Genomic DNA, 9,306 nt, shown 5'->3' on the forward strand with positions numbered 1-9,306 from the left:
ATTTAGGATCTAGTGGAGTGCTAACACCCTTGAAAATATTTGTGAAAATATGCTAACACATGTGCACAAGGTGTTTGCAGGGTTGAGATGGGTTTGGGTCCCTCTCTCCCTCCCGCCGAGCTTGCTCGGTGGGATTCGGCGCTTTTGGAAAAATGAAATGTCTATTTTCTATTGCGCCGGATGCAAAATTCTTGGTGGTTGGCACATTTGAGCAAGGGTGAAGAAGTTAGAGTTGAAATGGAGTTGGTCGAAATGATGCTGGCGTCGGTCTACTGACCGGACGCTGGGTCACTCAGCGACCGGACGCTGAAAGGCTGCGTCCGGTCGAGCTGTCAGACGGCATAGTGGGTAGGGTTGAGCATCGGACGCTGGTCTGCGTCCGGTCAAGGTGGACCGGACGCGTTCGGTCGAAAAAACATGCCTCGGGGAGCTTACTGGAAACGACCGGACGCTGGGGCTTCAGCGTCCGGTCAGTTTTGACCGGAGCGTCCGGTCAGCTTCGTAGCCGTTGAAATCTGACGAACAGCGTTTGAAGCTGGTGACGCGTGGCGTCCATCGGGCGACCGAACGCTGAGGGCCAGCGTCCGGTCGGTATGACCGGAGCGTCCGGTCAGAGCGTGTTTTGCCCAGTGAAGGGGTACAACAGCTCTATTTGATGGGGGCTCTATTTATAGCCCCATGGCCGGCTCAAGGGACAACTCTTGCACATTTTCATTGACATAACAACCTTGTGAGCTTAGCCAAAGCCCTCCCACTCATCTCCATCATTGATCCATCATCATTGTGAGATTGGGAGAGAATCCAAGTGCATTGCTTGAGTGATTTCATCTAGTGGCACTTGGTATTCGTATTGCGCTGCGGATTTCGCTTGTTTCTCTTGGTGGTTGCCACCACCTAGACGGTTGGAGCAGCGGTGAAGGATCGGCACGAGTTGGTGATTGTTCGTGGCCATCTTCGGTGATTGTGAGGGGAGTTGTACCTTCCCCGGCGGAGCACCGAAAGGTAACTCTAGTAAATTGCTCGTGTCATTGAGTTACCTCACTTGTGGGTCGGTTCTTGCGGTGTCCAATCGTGTGGACGAGGTTTGTGAAACACCTCTTAGCCGTCGAACCACCAAGTGTTGGTCGACACAATGGGGACGTAGCGTGTTGGCAAGCACGTGAACCTCGGGAGAAAATCGATTGTCTCTCTTCTTTGTCATTCTCCCGGTGATTGGCTATATATTCATCTTGTGATTGGTTCATCCCCTACACGTCGGTATAATCACTCTACTCACTCATTTACATTCTTGCAAACTAGTTGATACAAGCTCTTTAGTGTAATTAGAATTGAGAGCTTGCTTTATTGTTTACATTCATCTAGTTGAGCTCTTTAGAGTAGCAAGGTTGAGAGCTCTTAGTGAGTAATTACATAGCTAGTTTGTGTGCCTAAGTATTCATTGCAACTAGAATTGTTGGATAGGTGGCTTGCAACCCTTGTAGAGCTAGAGCAAGTTTGCATTACGCTATTTGTCATACTAATCAAATTGCTCTAGTTGATTTGTAGATTTTTAAATAGGCTATTCACCCCCCTCTAGCCATATTAGGACCTTTCACCGAGGCCTTGCGCGAGACACCTCGCGCGATACGGAGAATGTACCCCCTGCCAAGGCCTTCTGTGGAGAGCCTCGGGCGAGACGGAGACGGCGCTCCCTGCCGAGGCCTTCCCTGGGGAGCCTCGCGTGAGGCAGAGTTTGTGTCAGGATGCGGAGACCTCCTGCTCGAGGCTCAAGGCGAGGAGGAGGAGGACCCAGTGGGCTTGGTCATGGCAGGTGAGGGGCCCACGGCTTACCTTCTAGCTTTATTTTTTAGATGGGATTTTAGCGACCCATTTGATGTTTGCTTGGGGTACCCCGTTCTAAGGTACCTGACAGTAGCCCCCGAGCCTCGGGGGAGTACGTGCACTCTCCCTGAGGGTTTGTCGAGGCTGGGTTTATGCCTGCTCCGTAGGAATTGGTTTGTTTTTTTTGAGGTTCCAGTGGGTGCGCGCAAGCGCACCCGCTGGGTGTAGCCCCGAGCCCCTGGAGGAGTGAAGTTACTCCTCCAGGGGCTTTCTCCATTTTCGCGTTTGAGCGATTAGTTCTTATTGCATTTGCCAAGCCCATAAGCGCAAGTTCGGGTTGCGGGGGTCTCGGCGAGGCTGCAGAAAAAAACCCTCTAGCCTCCGCACAGAGTGAGAGGTTCGTCAGGGCCCCCCTGACTTTGGGTATGACCCTCACGCTTCCTTTCGCTCGAAAGGAGGGGTAGAATGTGCCAGGCTACCCTCGATGGGCGTGAGCGCGGACACTTCCGGTGAGCTGTTATCGGGTAGTCTGAGTGGAGGCCCGAGCCCCGTTCGCTAGGGGACGGCTAGCGGTCCAGAGACGCACTCCAAAAGTACTAGAGGATTTCTCTAGTGGGTGCCGAGGCCGTTCGCTGGGCCTCGGTGGCTCGGTGCCTCCCTACGGTGGGATTCCATTTAGATACTTTCCTGCTGGTCTCGGACACGACTTAGGACGCCCCGAGCGACTGTTCGCTCGGGCCTAGGCCATTCATAGGCTCGCCCCGAAGTCGTCCCTGACTCTGTTGCCCTGGGGCAGCTGTCGAAACCTCTTGGAGGCCCAGCCTTCGAACCCCTGGACCATAACGGGCTCGGTGCCCTTTATCGTGTTTTGTAATGAAATCTCTAGCGTGGCTTTGAACCGTTTGTCTTGGTCTTTGGGTGCAAGAGGAGCCCCCGAGCCTCCGCCTGGAGCAAGAGGATGGTCGGGGGTCCCCTAACTTTTTCATCCGCCCCTCACATATCCTTTTCGTTCAGACGGAGGGTTTGTTTGCCGAGCCCATTCTGGTCTTGGCAAGGTTGCAGGAAGAGCCCCTAGCCTCTGTGCAGAGCGAGAGGGCCGTTGGGAGTTCCCCTGACTTTTTATACGCCCCTCGCGCGTGAGGGTTTGTTTGCCGAGGCCCCTTTTGGGCGCGGGCCCAAGTTGTGGGGTCTCGGCGTATTTGCAGGAAGAGCCCCCTAGCCTCTGCATAGGGTGAGAGGGCCATCAGGAACTCCCCTGTCTTTTTGTATGACCCTCACGCTTCCTTTTCGCTCGGAAGGAGGGTTTGTTTTGCCAAGCCCCTTTGAGTGCGAGCTGGGGTCGCTGGGTCTCGGCAAGATTGCAGGAAGAGCCCCCTAGCCTCTGTATAAAACGAGAAGGCCGTCAGGGGTTCCCCTGACTTTTTGTGCGACCCTCGCACTTCCTTTTCGCTCGGAAGGAGGGGTGGAATGTGCCTCGCTACCCTCGATGGGCACGAGCGGTGGCACTTCCGGTGAGCTGTTATCGGGTAGTCTGAGTGGAGGCCCATACCCCGTTCGCTAGGGGACGGCTAGCGGTCCAGAGACACACTCCAAGAGTACCAGAGGATGTCTCTAGTGGGTGCCGAGGCTATTCGCTAGGCCTCGGTGGCTCGGTGCCTCCCTACGGTGGGATCCCATTCGGAGACTTTCCTCCGGTCTCGGACACAACTTTGGGCGTCCCAAGCGTTTCGCTTGCTTGGGCCTCGGCCCCGTATGGGCTCGCCCGTGGTCTTCCCTGACTCTGTTATCCTGGGGCGGCTGTCGAAACCCTTTGGGGCCTAGCCTTCAAACCCCTGGATCGTAATAGGTTCAGAGCCCGGTTCCTTCATACGAAAGGAATAGGCCGCAGGGAATATCTTCCCTATTGGCTCGGTACGGGCAGCGCGCCTTTTGAGGCAGTTTCATGGGGAGTTGAAACGACACCTACTGCCATAGTGGCCGAGCGTGGCATGGTGGATGGGACATAACTGTCCTCGCATTTAATGCGGGAGACGTGGGCGCGTGGGCCGGCAAAATCGGCTCGTGGCTAACCACGCCGGATTGGGGGGGGGGAACCTCCCCGATTTCATCGTCCGTTCATTTCGCCTCCTCCCCGCATAAATACCCGAAGAGTCTCGCCCCTCCTCGTCTTACCTTGCCTGCATTAGCACCGCCCCCGTCGAGCCGTCGCTAGAGCAGCGGGTGCCGAGAAGAAGAGGAGGAAGAGCGAGCCTAGGGAGAAAGCGAGAAAAAAGCGAGAGCGTGGGAGGGAGAGAAAAAACTCACCGCCGCACCTGATTCCTCCATCACACCCATGGCCGGTGACATCGTTGTTGTCGAGGCGGACCCCTGGGATCCGTCAGATGTCACTGAGGAGATGCTCTAGTCGCTTGTCGACAGTGGACTCCTCCGCCCGGTGACAGACCCCACTAGGCCGGAGTGGATTGCTCCGTATAGCGAGCCGGAGCCGAGGCCTCGCGACGGCTACGTCATAAGCTTCGTCTCCTTCCACGAGCATGGCCTCGGTGTCCCGGTGGACCGGTTCATGCGGGCGCTTCCGCACTACTACGGTGTGGAGCTCCACAATTTTAATCCCAACTCCATCACTCAGGCGGCTATCTTTGTTGCCGTCTGCAAGGGGTATTTAGGGATCGCTCCCCATTGGGAGTTGTGGCTCCATCTGTTCTGGGCGGGGCATACTACCAAGCCGACGGGCACGTTGGGTAAGAGGAAGGTGGCGAGGGCCGGAGGCTGCACTCTCCAAGTGCGTCAGGACCGCCTGCACCTCTACATCCTGGCCCATCTCGCGTCCTCCAACCGCCGGTGGTACACGAGTTGGTTTTACCTCCACAACGACGACGGAGGGCTTCCCCCCTACATCGGGCGGATTGTGGGGAGTTGCCCGGAGAAATGGAAGTGGGGTGTCCCGAAGGTCGACCAGCCCAAGCTGGAGCTGCTCCTGGAGGGGCTGGCGAGGCTGCGAGGCCATGGCCTCACCGTGGCTGTGGTCGTGGCTGCCTTCCACCACCGGAGGGTGCTGCCGCTGATGGCTCAACGGCAGCGACTGTTCGAGATGAAGCCGGGTGAGCCCATTGAGGGCACCCGGATGTCCTCCTCCGCCCTTTCCGACGAGGAAATTCTTCGTCGGGTGGGGGAGACGGTAGAGGCGAAGCTGAGGGGCGGCAACTTGACCCCTATCGCGATGCGGCCGTCGTGGGGGTTCCTTTCACTGGTAAGTCATGTGCCGCTGTAGCCTCTAAATCTCCTCAGTCTCCCCTTACCCCTTGTTCCCTCATGTGCGTTTGTCGTTCCTTTAGGGGATGAGGGACATGCGCTCCTCTCCACCGCCCGTTCCCGAGGATGCGGGGCGGCGGGCGATCAACCGCGCTCACGCCGATGCGCAGAAGAGGCGAAAGGACGCCAAGGCGGTGAAGCGCACGAAGCACATCCTCTCGCGCGAGGAGCTAGATAAGCGCCGCCATCAACAATGGAAGGACGGTCTCCAGCTGGAGGAATCCCCGTCGACGTCGTTATCGACGGAGGCCTCGGACGGGAACGACAAGGGCGAGGGAGGGTGAGGTCCCCTGGACCACCTTCCTGACATCGTGGAGGTGGCGCTCGGGGTGTCGGCAAGCAGCCCAGCACCCTCGGGAAGGGGAGGAGAAGCAGACCTAGGGCCGGCGGTTGCCCGCTCCGGGGCCGAGGTCGACACGCCCGAGGCGTGGGCGTTAGGCAAACGCGCCGTCAGCCCGGTAGGCTCGGCGGCCATGGTGGAGCAGGTGGCGGTGGAGGCGATGCCACTGCCCCTGCAGAGGACCGAAGGGGCGCCGGGGTCCGCTGAAGACCGACTGGCGTCGATGGATACGGAGGCGACGCCTCTGCCGCTGCGGATGAGGTTTGCCATGGCGAAGCGGGGGCCGCCCCGTTCAAGGCAAGTGTATTCTTGGCAGGGTCATGGTGCCTTCCAGTCGCTTTTTTGGTTTTGCGCTGACCCTGTAGGTTAGTTTTCCTTAGTCGGAAGCGGCCTGCGAACGACCTCCCCTTGGCGCCCCTTAAGGCGCTTAAGGCGAGCCCCGGCTCCTCTGCCCACTGGGTGGTGGAGGCACAAGCCGCCATCCACCGCGGCGTGGCGTCGGCGAGGGTCGACCTGAAAGAACCGGCCGCCCAAGGAGGGGCTGCCGAGGCGGCCCCTACATCGACGAGAGAGGGATCGCTCCCATCCCGTGGGGGCGAGGCTCACGAGTCGGATGGGGCCGGCGTGCCCTTGGTTGCCGAGGCCCCCGGGGTCTCCGAGGTTGAGGCGACGGAGGCCACAGCGCCCACGATCGCCGAGACCACGGTGGCCGCGGTTGGTGTCTCTGCTTCTACCGAGGCCACGATGGCGGAGGCTAAAGCCCCTAAGACCGTCGAGGCCGTAATTGCAGAGGCCAGAGCCCCCGAGGTCACCAAGGCCATCGTGATGGCGGCGAGGCTGTCTGTCCAGGAGGTGGAGATGCAGGCGGCGGAGGCCTTAGTGGTGCCCTTGGTTCAGGGCCCGCTGTTGTTGCGAGAGAGCGCCCAGGAGGCGGAGGTCTATCCGATCTCCTCCGATGATACTTCCCGGGCGCGGGAGGTGGTCGACGCCGAGGAGACCGATGCCGTGGAGCAGCCGGCGCCGCTCTTGGACGAGGGAAGCTCGGCCCTCGTGCGGGTCCGACCCGAGCCTCGCGGGTGGGATCACCCGCGGGTACTGTGGCGGAGCCAGGACGACCCTGAGGGGAGCCTCTGTTCGCCCTTGAGGACGCGACCGAGGGTGGGCGCTGGAACACCTTCGAGCAGTACCGCCAGCTGGCGGAGCGGTCGCTACGAACGGCGCTGTCCGTGGTGGCCAACGAACTACCCGGAGTCGCCCAGGTTCGTGTTTTCCTTTCTCGCGCGACGTTTCCTTTCTTGGTTTTGTTGCGACCAATGACCCTCGTTCTGCTTCCCCAGGAGCTCGAGACCCGGTCGCTTGGGAAGTCGGTCTTTCTCCGGCGGAAGAGGGGTGTCTAGGACCAGCTTCAGCGGCAGAGGGGCCTTCTTGCCAACGCTAATGAGCTTCTGTCGGCGCGAAGCACGGAGGTGGAGGACCTTCGCCTTCGCTGTGCCGACACGAAGGTCGAGGCGGCCACAGCCCAGATGCAGCTCACCCCCTTGGCGGCGCGGGTCAAGGAGTTGGAGGAGGAGCTTACCCGCGCGGTCAGCGATCGGGATGCCTTTAGGTCTCGGGCCGAAGAAGCGACGGCCTCGGGCAAGGCCCTTGCCGGGCAGCTGGGGGCAGAGGAGAGTGCGCACCGGCTGACCAAAGGCGCTCTGAACGAGGCCCTTGCTGCGGTTGAGGCCTCGCAAATTGAGGCTGTGGTTTTGAAGGGGACGGTCGAGGGTGAGTTCCAGTCCCCTTGTTTTGTTTCCTTTTCCTTATGTTTGCTCCCTGACTTCCTTGTATGACGCAGAGCTGGGAAGTGAAGCTTCCAGGGTGGCTGAGGCCTCTAGGTTCGAGGCCCAACGGTTGAAGGAGAAGGCCAAGGCCTGTCAAGCCGAGACCCATCGCTGGGAATAGAAGGCCAAGGGTGAGTTCTATGGGCTTCCGTCCCTAACTTAGGTTGTCCTTTCTCTCGCTCGACTTCATTCCATTTTCCGCGGTGCAGAGTCAGAGGCAGAGATCATTCAGGCCGCCGAGGCTTCCAGCGCAGTGCAGACGGTGCTCGAGACCGAGATCGGGGAGCACGAGGCGCTGAAGCGTGCTGCCCTTTCCGCCTACGAGGCCTTGGAGGTCGAGGGGGTTCAGTCAGGCAGCTCCCTTGGGAGCCACTTGATTGCGCTGAGCAGCCAGATGCGCGAGCAGCTCCGAGGGGCACTGCACACGGGTGTCAAGCGGGCGCTGGCCGTCATCTCCTCTCACTACCTTGGCGTCGACCTCCCGGCCATCAGTGATGGCTATGTTCTGCCTGATGATGACGAGGAGGCCGATGCGGCGGTTGCGAAGCTGATGGAGGCGGCGAAAGGCCCTAGCACGGCGCTGGCGACGCTCTTCGAAGAGGAGGTGGTTCTTCCCCTACCATCTACCGGTGCTGAAGGCCCTGAGCCTTGATCTGGGCCCCGGGGGCTATGTAAAAATAGAATAGGGGTTATTTTTTGTATCGTAACTCTTGTGGCCGTCGAGGCCCTTACTTTTGAAGTACTTGTGTTTCTTAGTTGTTTTTCTTATGTTTCCGAGCCTCTGCCCTCTGTCGCTCCTAATCGGATTTCATTTGCAAAACACCCCCTTGGGGCCTAAGCCGTCCCTTGAGCGAGAGGTAGTGAGGGAGTCCCGTAGCCCAGAGGCGTAGGCCGTCTCGCGACTCTACCGGCCTCTTGCTTAGGAAACACACCTTGGTCCGAGGGGTTTTTACAACTGATTCGTCAGGGCCTGCTAGGGACTTGGCGTAGGAATTTTTTGCGAAAAACAACTGAAGAATGGTGCATGGGACCTAGGGGACGCCTAGGGGGGGTCCCCTATCTAGCCCCCGAGGGAGGCTTGGTTCTACCGAGGCAGAACCGAGTTTCCCTTGCCGTGTCACTGTATTGCTGAGGCCTACGATGGGCTCGGGGGGTTTCTCGAAAAGTTAGACCAACTAAAGAACGCTTTTTAATTGTATTTCGAGAAACGATATATACAATGCTTGGAAATTTAGGGATAAAAGCGACGTAGCTGTTCTATGTTCCAAGCGTTGGTGAAGACTTCGCCCTTCTCGTTGGCTAGTTTGTAGGTCCTGGGCTTCAGCACTCGGGCAATGATGTACGGTCCTTCCCATGGCGGGGTCAGCTTGTGGCGACCCTTGTTGCTCTGTGCTAGCCTCAACACCAGGTCGCCTACCTTCAAGTCTCGGCCTCGGACGCGTCGGGCCTGATAGCGCTGCAGGCTCTGCTGGTATTTGGCCGAGTGTAGTAGCACGACATCACGGGCTTCCTCCAGTTTATCAAGGGCGTCTTCTCGGGTGGTGCGGTTACTTTGTTCGTTATAGGCTTGCAGCCTTGGGGAACCATATTCCAAGTCGGTGGGGAGGATGGCATCGGCCCCATAGACTAGGAAGAAAGGCATGAATCCCGTGGCTCAGCTTGGAGTGTTCCTCAGGCTCTAGATGACCGACGGGAGCTCGGCGAGCCATTTCTTGCCAAACTTTTTCAATCAGTTGTGAATCCTTGGCTTGAGGCCTTGTAGGATCATGCCGTTGGCACGCTCTACTTGGCCATTGGTCCTTGGGTGTCCTACGGCCGACCAGGCCACACGGATGTGGTGGTCGTCGCAAAACATCAGGAACCTTTTGCCGGTGAACTGCGTCCCGTTGTCGGTGATGATGGTGTTGGGGACCCCAAACCTGTGGATGATGTCAGTGAAGAACAGCACCGCCTGCTCGGATTTTATTCGATTGATCGGACGAGCCTTGATCCATTTGGAGAACTTGTCGC

This window comes from Miscanthus floridulus, chromosome 2 (assembly GCF_019320115.1).
Source record: "Miscanthus floridulus cultivar M001 chromosome 2, ASM1932011v1, whole genome shotgun sequence".
In the NCBI taxonomy this organism is placed as follows: Eukaryota; Viridiplantae; Streptophyta; class Magnoliopsida; order Poales; family Poaceae; genus Miscanthus; species Miscanthus floridulus.